We start from the raw sequence: 8,520 nt of genomic DNA, 5'->3' as shown, positions 1-8,520 counted from the left end.
TATTAGAAGATCATATTGAGAGAGTTGTGTTCTTGCAATAATAGACCAGAGAAATGCTAAGCAACTGCTATTGCTAAAGGACAATGAGAAAAAACCCAAATAATTAGTGAATAGTATGATCAACATTGAAGGAATGTTATCTCTGTGTTTTTAGATTAGATTGAACAATGAAATAATGAACAGATGCTAGTGAACAATGATCATCTAAAGGTAATAAGCTATCCGAGTTTATCCATTGTCAATTGGAACAGATTTCACTATTTTAGAGCACTTTAATTGGTGACAAATTTTAACTTCAATTATCCAAATACTTCAAAAACTATGTTGTAAAATGAAATAGTGGTGAGTGGTTACACTAGCATTAGAGATTTGTTACAAAAAACATGCCAGCAATTAGACATCGTTAATTATGGGTAGATTATCACCATCCAAGATTACAAGATTTTTTCCAATGAATCAATGAGTCATAACAAAACTATATACCTTTAATTAGGTGACTCATTTAGAATTTCACTTTTTTATGTGGTTGTAATGGAGAGAACCATTGTAGCACTTTTCTTTTTATGAAATAGTGTTTAGAAAATGATAAGAGAATGAAAGCACAAACAACTCAAGAAAATGAGATAGTGGTTTTACCATATAATGAGATTCTAATGAGAGCAGAGAACCAAAGAATCTACTGTCTATAATGATGCATGTGAAAACCAATGAGGAACTAATGAGTGCACCAAACTTATACCAGCCAAAAATTTTTAGTTGATCTTCCAAAATAAATGGTGGTACCCCTAGAATTTTAGGTCTCACTTCCATAATTTAATATCCTACTTTTGTAATGATTTTAGATAAATAAGTTGGTTGTAGCTAGTTTAACAGTCCAAAATAAATATAAAATTAATTTCCTAATTAAAATCAGAATCAACAAATAAGTACATACCTATATTATCTGTGATCAATGTCTACCAGATGACAACAAGGTTTGGGGACGACTCTCCACCCAACCGTAGGCTCAATTGTGCAAGGATTTGCTACAACTGGCCACCCCGAGCCCTCAATCAACGTACTACTGCCAGTGACTCCTAAGTCTTAGAACTCCATTCTCCCAAGAGAATGCAAGATAGAATCTCGGAATGATGGAATGCAGGAATGCCTCTCATCTTCCTCACCATCTATTAAATAGAACAACATTGGAAGGGGAACCACATGCACACACTCCATGTGTCTACATGCAACTTTCATTTGATTTTTAGCTTTCTTGTTTTATTTCTTTACTTTTCTTTTGATTTTTAGCTTTGCTTGTTTTATTTCCTTCTTTTTGATAGTTTTCTTGTTTTATTTCTATTTATTCTTATTTAGATTTTTAGTATGGTTATTACTATTTTTATTTTTATTATTTTTATTTATTTTCCTTGTATATATTTTTAATATCATTTATTATTTAAAATTTATGATTTATTATTTTTATTAAGTGATTTATTTATTATTATTTATTATTTCTATTATTAATTATTAATTATTAATTATTTTTATTATTTATTATTTATTATTTATTATTATATTATTATTTATTATTCTTATTATTTATTATTTATTATTAAGGGGAGGGATATTACAGGCATGTATATCATCCCATGGAATTGTATTAAGCAATCACTATCTAAATAATACTTGTCATAATTTGGAATTGTCATTTCATCTTCCTTTAAACCTCGACTAACATCCTTGTACCAAGTGTCCTCAAATTGTAACCAAAGCAGCTTCTCTTTTAAATGTATCTTTAAATGAGTCACAGAAAAGATTCAAGGCCTTTGACTTAAACCATATACCACACTATTTATTGTACCCTCTATGTAAATGATATCAATGTCATATTCACTTATTAATTCTCACCACCTTCATTGTATGGAATTTAAATGGTCTTGTGTGATTATGTGATGTAGACCACAATGATCAGTCTTAATTTCAAACTTCCTTCGTAATAAGATGTGTCTCTAAATCTTCCAAGCATACACAATAAAAACCATCTCTAGATCATGTGTTGCATAGTTCTCCTCATGGGGTCTAAGTTTCCTTGATGCATACGATATTATTCATTCCACTTACATCAATACCCATACGAGGCCTTCCTTGGGGATGTTAGTTCAAACCATAATTTCTTGTTCCATGTCTGGTATGTTTAGGATCGATGTAGTTGTTAACAATTCTCTTAACTTCTTGAACAAATCTTCACATTTTTCAGTCCAAGCAAACTTATTATTCTTCCTTTGGAGTTTAGAATTTGGGGTTGCTATCTTTGAAACAAAATATGTGATAATATTCATCCATGCCCATAAAACTATGAACTTCATGAATATTTTTTAATTCTAGCCAGTCCATAGTGGATTTTACCTTTGTAGGATCCATCGTAATACCCTCCCTAGAGATAATATACCCAAGATAATGGAATTTGGATTGGTAAAATGAACACTTATAAAAACTTCACATATAGTTCATTCTCTCTAAGACATTGTAAAACTAGTCCTAGGCGTTCATTATGCTCATTTAGGGTATTTGAGTAGACCATGTTGTCATCGGTAAAGACATTCACGAATTATTTATATATTCCTATAATATCTTGTTCATTAGGCTCATGAAAACTCATGAGGAATTTTCCAGTTGAAAAGGTAATACTACAAACTCAAAAAGACCAAATATAGTCTTAAAGGTTGTCTTTGGGATATCCTCTTCCTTTATTCTTAACTGGTGATATCTTGATCTTAGATCTATCTTTGAATACAAAAATTTCCCTCTCATATGGTGAAACAAGTCATATATACTTAGTAGAGGATATTGATTTTTAATGATCACCTTGTTCAAGTGATGGTAGTAAATGCACAATCATTAGGACTCATCCTTCTTTCTAACAAAAGATATATGTTCTCCCCATGGAGAGTTGGGTTGTATGAACCCCAAGTCTAATAACGCTTTTAAATATACTTGCAACTCCTTTAAATTTGAAGTTGACATATGATATGGCATATTGGTAATGGGCTTCATGCCTATTTTAAGGTCAATAATGAAATCAATCTCCACTATGGGGGTATCCAAGGAAATTCTTCTAGAAATACATCCCTAAATTCAATAAGAATTGGATGTTTATGTAGTTCTTTAGAGTCGATCTTATCATTCAATGTTGCAATTATGTAAAATTTACATTCCTTTCATCTACATTTTAACAATGACATTAACGATATGATCCTTATGAATACCACTCAATTCTTTCTTATCATATATTTTCTTTGACCCTCGTTATTAGTGAAATGCAATGTCTTATCCTTGTAGTCTAATATTTCCTCATGTTGTTCCAACCAATCCATTTCTATGACAACATGATATTATCCTAGGACCGTAGAATACAAGGAAGCCTTGGTCTTACATACACCTAGATCAACCTCACAATCCACTACCAACTTACCTATGCTCCTTATTCCACATGTCATCCCTACATGCCTAAAATCATGTTGTACAATGACTTCATGCTTATTTTTTGAAAATGAGTTTAGGGAAAGAAAATATTTTGTAGCCCCTAGATCTATGAAGATAAAAAAAAAATCATATCATCAATATTACATATTGTCTCAAGTACAGTGGATCAGTTCTCTAACTAGAAATTGTTCACCACCGTATAGATACAATGAACCTTCCTTAGATCCCCCATTATTTCTTGTGGATTATTTGTGTTGGAATTACCTATTATCTAATGGAAATCCCTCTTGAGCTGTGTACCTCCACAATTCCAACACTCCTTTTTGGGAGCTTAGCTTCTACTATTGGGTGAATTAGGGGTTGGTTTGGAACTCTGCTGATAAGAGCTAAACTGACGTACTAGATGTTTCTATGGTGTAGCATGGTGTTGCAATGTAGAATGATACTGCAATGGCTAACATGTCTACAAGGAAATATATCATGCTTATTGAGATACAATGCATGACTATTGTTATGGAGATCGATATTGTGGCCTTTGATTTCCTGTAGATTAGTTTTGATGAATATGAGCTAGTCCCCTTTGAAAATTATTGTGTTCCACATTGTTTCCACTAAACACTCTCCACATGTAGGTGTTGGTGGCCTACTCTTCCCACTAATAAAGATCTCTTCTTAAGTGGTAATGGCATGTTGAACTACCTAATTAAAGGTACAAGGAATTAATATTCTGACCATAGCCCAGATGTTAAAATTCATTCCATTAACAAATTTATTTACTCTGAACTTATTTGTGTTTAAATGTGGGGCATAACAGAGTAGTTCCAAGAATCATGCCTCTTACTCAGGTATTGATTGAATTCCCTACTTTAGTGCATTAAATTCATTCAATTTTCTTTCAATGAAATTCAATAACATGTAGAGTTCTCTAGACTTTTTTTCAAACAACTCCTAGGTTACCTTTGAGATATCCATCCCCAATTGAGGTAATAATGTTTTGCAGCAAAGAAATGCACTTCCTTTTAACATAAATATTCCAATGTTATCCTTCATATTTGAGGTTTAATTTGTCAAGGTGAAGCACATGACCATGTTATCCAACCATGCCTTTGTAGCTTGTCCATCCGTCGACCCCCTAAATTTTGGAAACTTTGCTTTTTCTAGTTCTATATGCAGATTATTCCTTGTTGGATTTTGGGACCCTTCATTTAGTGCAATGTTTCCTCCTTGTTCTCATTCCAAATGGTTTATTAATTCCTTTGACATGTGCTAAAATGATCCCATTATGTTCAAAGCCTCTTCGGTAGGAATCTATTCATGTGCTTCATTTTGCTCACTATCATTGGGTTGGATGACAAGGGTTGGCTATTGCAATGGCACCATGGTGTGTCCTCTAACATCCCTACTCTTTCCTGTGCCTCTTCTAACTATTTCAACAATCACCAAATTACATTAGCCAAAGTATAGTAATAAACATTAATGTGGAGGGTGACATTGGTTGCAAATTTTATACCCTCTCGAGGCACCCTTATTACAATGATAAGATCTTGAGAGAGTGATGTAGAATCAAATTTTACATAACTATAGAGTCATATGAGTAAGTAACTTTCCACGTAGTTTACTTTTTATAACTTCCACTACTAACATGATCTTACTAATTATTCTCTTTGTTGATCTCTTATTTAATTGTTTATAGGAAGTTAGATGATATTTTTCTTGATTTTGTCGTGAGTTTTTTTTTTTTTTTTTGAATAAAAGAACTTTTGAAAATGTATATAGGAGTGATAACCTTCTTATAAATATAATTTAATGACTCATTAATCAAAATTGTTCTCAACTCCTTTAATGATGTCTTAATTTTCTTTCCAAAACAGCAACAAAATTCCTGAATATTTGAGAAGTTTTTCCATCGACATCTAAGATTACTCTTACGTCACAATCCAATTTGAAGTAATATTAATACTCAGCATTATTTTTGACATAAAATTATAAATCTTAAATCAATATAAAAAATGCGTAAACCTTTCATTTTATTTCGAATAAACTCTTAATATAGCAAAATAGTAATAAATAAGTTGTTAAAATGTCTATTACTAAATCACACTATATTCAAATTAAAAATGGAGATAGATTTGATAAAACTTTTTAACTCATTAGATGATAAGATACACATGTATCTTAACTATCATATAATTTATTTGAAAAAAATATACCTTCTCTACATTTTTTTTAATAATAACATCATAACTTTAATTGTGGGCTTTCACTTGCGATTTAATCAGTGAGATTTAATAACTTTATGTAAATTTTAATCAGAATTTCCCATCAATAAAAAATTGCATCCAAATTTAACTTCAATTGTTAAAAACTTCTCAAAACCTCTTCACTTCTCAAATGATGAGTAAAGTTTGATGTTTAATATCAGACAGTCTATTGGGAGTGAGATTCCCATCCGAGCTGTAAATATATGTATTCTTAAGCATAGAAGTAGTATGTGAATTATTAATATAAATCTTGCCCGTGGATGCATTGGCTTTCCTACTAAAGTTGTATCGGTGAATTCGTGAGCTTCGAGGCATAGGCCAAAACTCAATTCGGGCCACTGGAGGTAAGGTCATGTGTTTGTGTTCATTTCTTTACAAGTTATGTGTTTATTTACGCAAGTTATGTGTTTTGATTTTGATTATAGATTAAGTAGAATTGGTTGAATTATTTCATGCAAAGTGTGTGTATTTCTTTTATTGTACATTGTTTATGTTTATTAATTTTTCTTTTTCTATATATCTTGGGACGTGTTTTGATTTCATGGGTGTAAAAGGGGATGATACAATTGCTACAAAACTAGGAGTAGTAGTTGTGAAATATCAATGGTAGTTTCTATGAAACCATAGCACTATAAATTTTCTTACCTCTAATAAAAACAATAACTTGGAGTCAGGCGTTGGATTGAGGTTTCAATATATAAGGTACCATGTGACTAAACTGAGATAAAGACATTAAGGCTTTGAGTGGACTTAGGTTCCACATCACCTATAGGTTTCCTTTCTTTGCACATAGGAGTGGTAGGAACTCTGATGCTTGTGTATACAACATGGAGAGCCTCATAAGGCAAGTAGACCCTAGGTTGATAAATTAAATGATCAACTGATTTCTTAATATTGCTCAAAGAAGAAAACAGGTATTCGTGTTGTCATGTACTAAGCATATCTGGAATAAATAGTATTCAAAGATTCCCCAACAATGTTTATTCTCTAGAAGAAAACCATACAATAGTGCAATGTAGTTATTCACAATAACATTTAGTGAGGTGTCTAAAATTTTGCATAGAACCAAGGGCATATGGAAAAAATGACTTGTAGAACAAATTCACCAATCGATAAAAGGATTGCAAAAGACAAGCTTAGGTGTATGGTAGTTATTAATATCTATATTTTCAAAACTCTTGAGGAAATATTAGATAAATGATTAAGAGAATGCTCAAAAGATGTTATAAAAAATTATGATCTTTAAGAAATATTGATGTTTGTTTGATGGTGAGCAGAGGCTCTGTAATTTAGGTTTAGCTTGGGTGGTTTAGAGGAGAAGTTTTTATCCTTCCCACCTAGGTTCAAATATTTCTTGTGACAATTTTACACCAAGTGGTCTAATTGGGATTAGCAAGCTACCAACAATCTCATTGTCACTGAAGTACGTGGGAGTGGGACAAGATTGTTTCCCAACACTTCTTTTAGCAATAATTGAGATGATAATTCAAAACAAGGGAATCTTTCCAATATAAATTGTTCACCATGTTACATATGCATATGGTATTTGCATAACAATAAAGAAGAACAACCAAAGAAACTTGAAAAATCTTGAGATTGATAAATTAAAGGTATAGATCTATTTTTTTCGAGCTTACCAAGTATTCTTGGAAAAAGTGGAGAAGGAGGCATTATATTTATTAGAGACAACCATGTTATTTATTTAAAGGAAATAGTTGGGGTTGGTACTAAATAATAGAGCATATATATTTGCATTAAGGACCATGTTTCCGAATGACATATAACACTCCTAAGCCACTAAACTATGGCTTTATTTTGGAACACGATCAACATTTAGTTTGATATTCCTTTGGGAGAGACTTATCCAATATGAGTTAAAGCCCTCCAGATCATGGTCTTCCTAATTGACCTTTATGGATATAGTTAAGTTAGGAATATGAAATCAAATGTAATAATTTTACCATCCCTAAAAATAAGAAGAAAAGGTGCTAGGGATAATGGGGTTTGCATTACGTACAATATTAATTGATCGAATTAAAATCCACTAGTAATTGATATAGAGAAAGAAGAAATAGATTGGAGATGTTGCGACATTGCTCTTATTCATGGATATGTTTATAAAAATAGAGAGTTGCATCTTAAATAACAAGGGAGTGTGAAATCTTTGAAGAAGAAAGAAGGCACCTTTTGCACAGATGGAAATTAATTTGAGATTGATCTTGAGTTGAAGCTTGACCAATTCCAAATTTGATTCTGAATGTCAAAACATTGATCACAAGTAACAACCCAAAAATCGCATTGTTTAAAAGCTATGTTCTTGTATAATGTGTTACTATATGATATAGCTCAAATTCCCTTTGATTGAATTCTTGATTTCTACCCACCTCAATTGCTCATTTGCTCAGTTTGTTAGAATGAAAAATTGTTCAACGAATTCTTATAGTCCTTCTATGGGTCATTAACTATAGCCATCCTCTTAGTGTTGGGAAAGTCAAAATCATAAATACATCTTCAAGCCCATGTGCTTGGGAAATCACCAACAACCATTAACACATCAACATAAAAATATACATTGTAAGTATGTTGTGTATACTTATGAGATAGAGTACTTTTATTTTCTAGGACATATCTAAAGGCCACAGTGCTTCAATATGTAATGATGGTGTAGTCGTAACCTACAACCATACAGGAAAAATGCACTTGACTCTATTGTCAGACATTGGCCTTAGAACCACAACCACGTAAACCAAGATTTAGAAGTATATTCATAAAAGAGCCCATTCATGAACATTGGTGA

This window comes from Pinus tabuliformis, chromosome 8 (assembly GCF_031772625.1).
Source record: "Pinus tabuliformis cultivar Carrire ecotype Pingquan chromosome 8, CPIR1, whole genome shotgun sequence".
Classification (NCBI taxonomy): Eukaryota; Viridiplantae; Streptophyta; class Pinopsida; order Pinales; family Pinaceae; genus Pinus; species Pinus tabuliformis.
The sequence above is the reverse complement of the archived record's forward strand: the minus strand, read 5'-3'. Positions refer to the sequence as shown.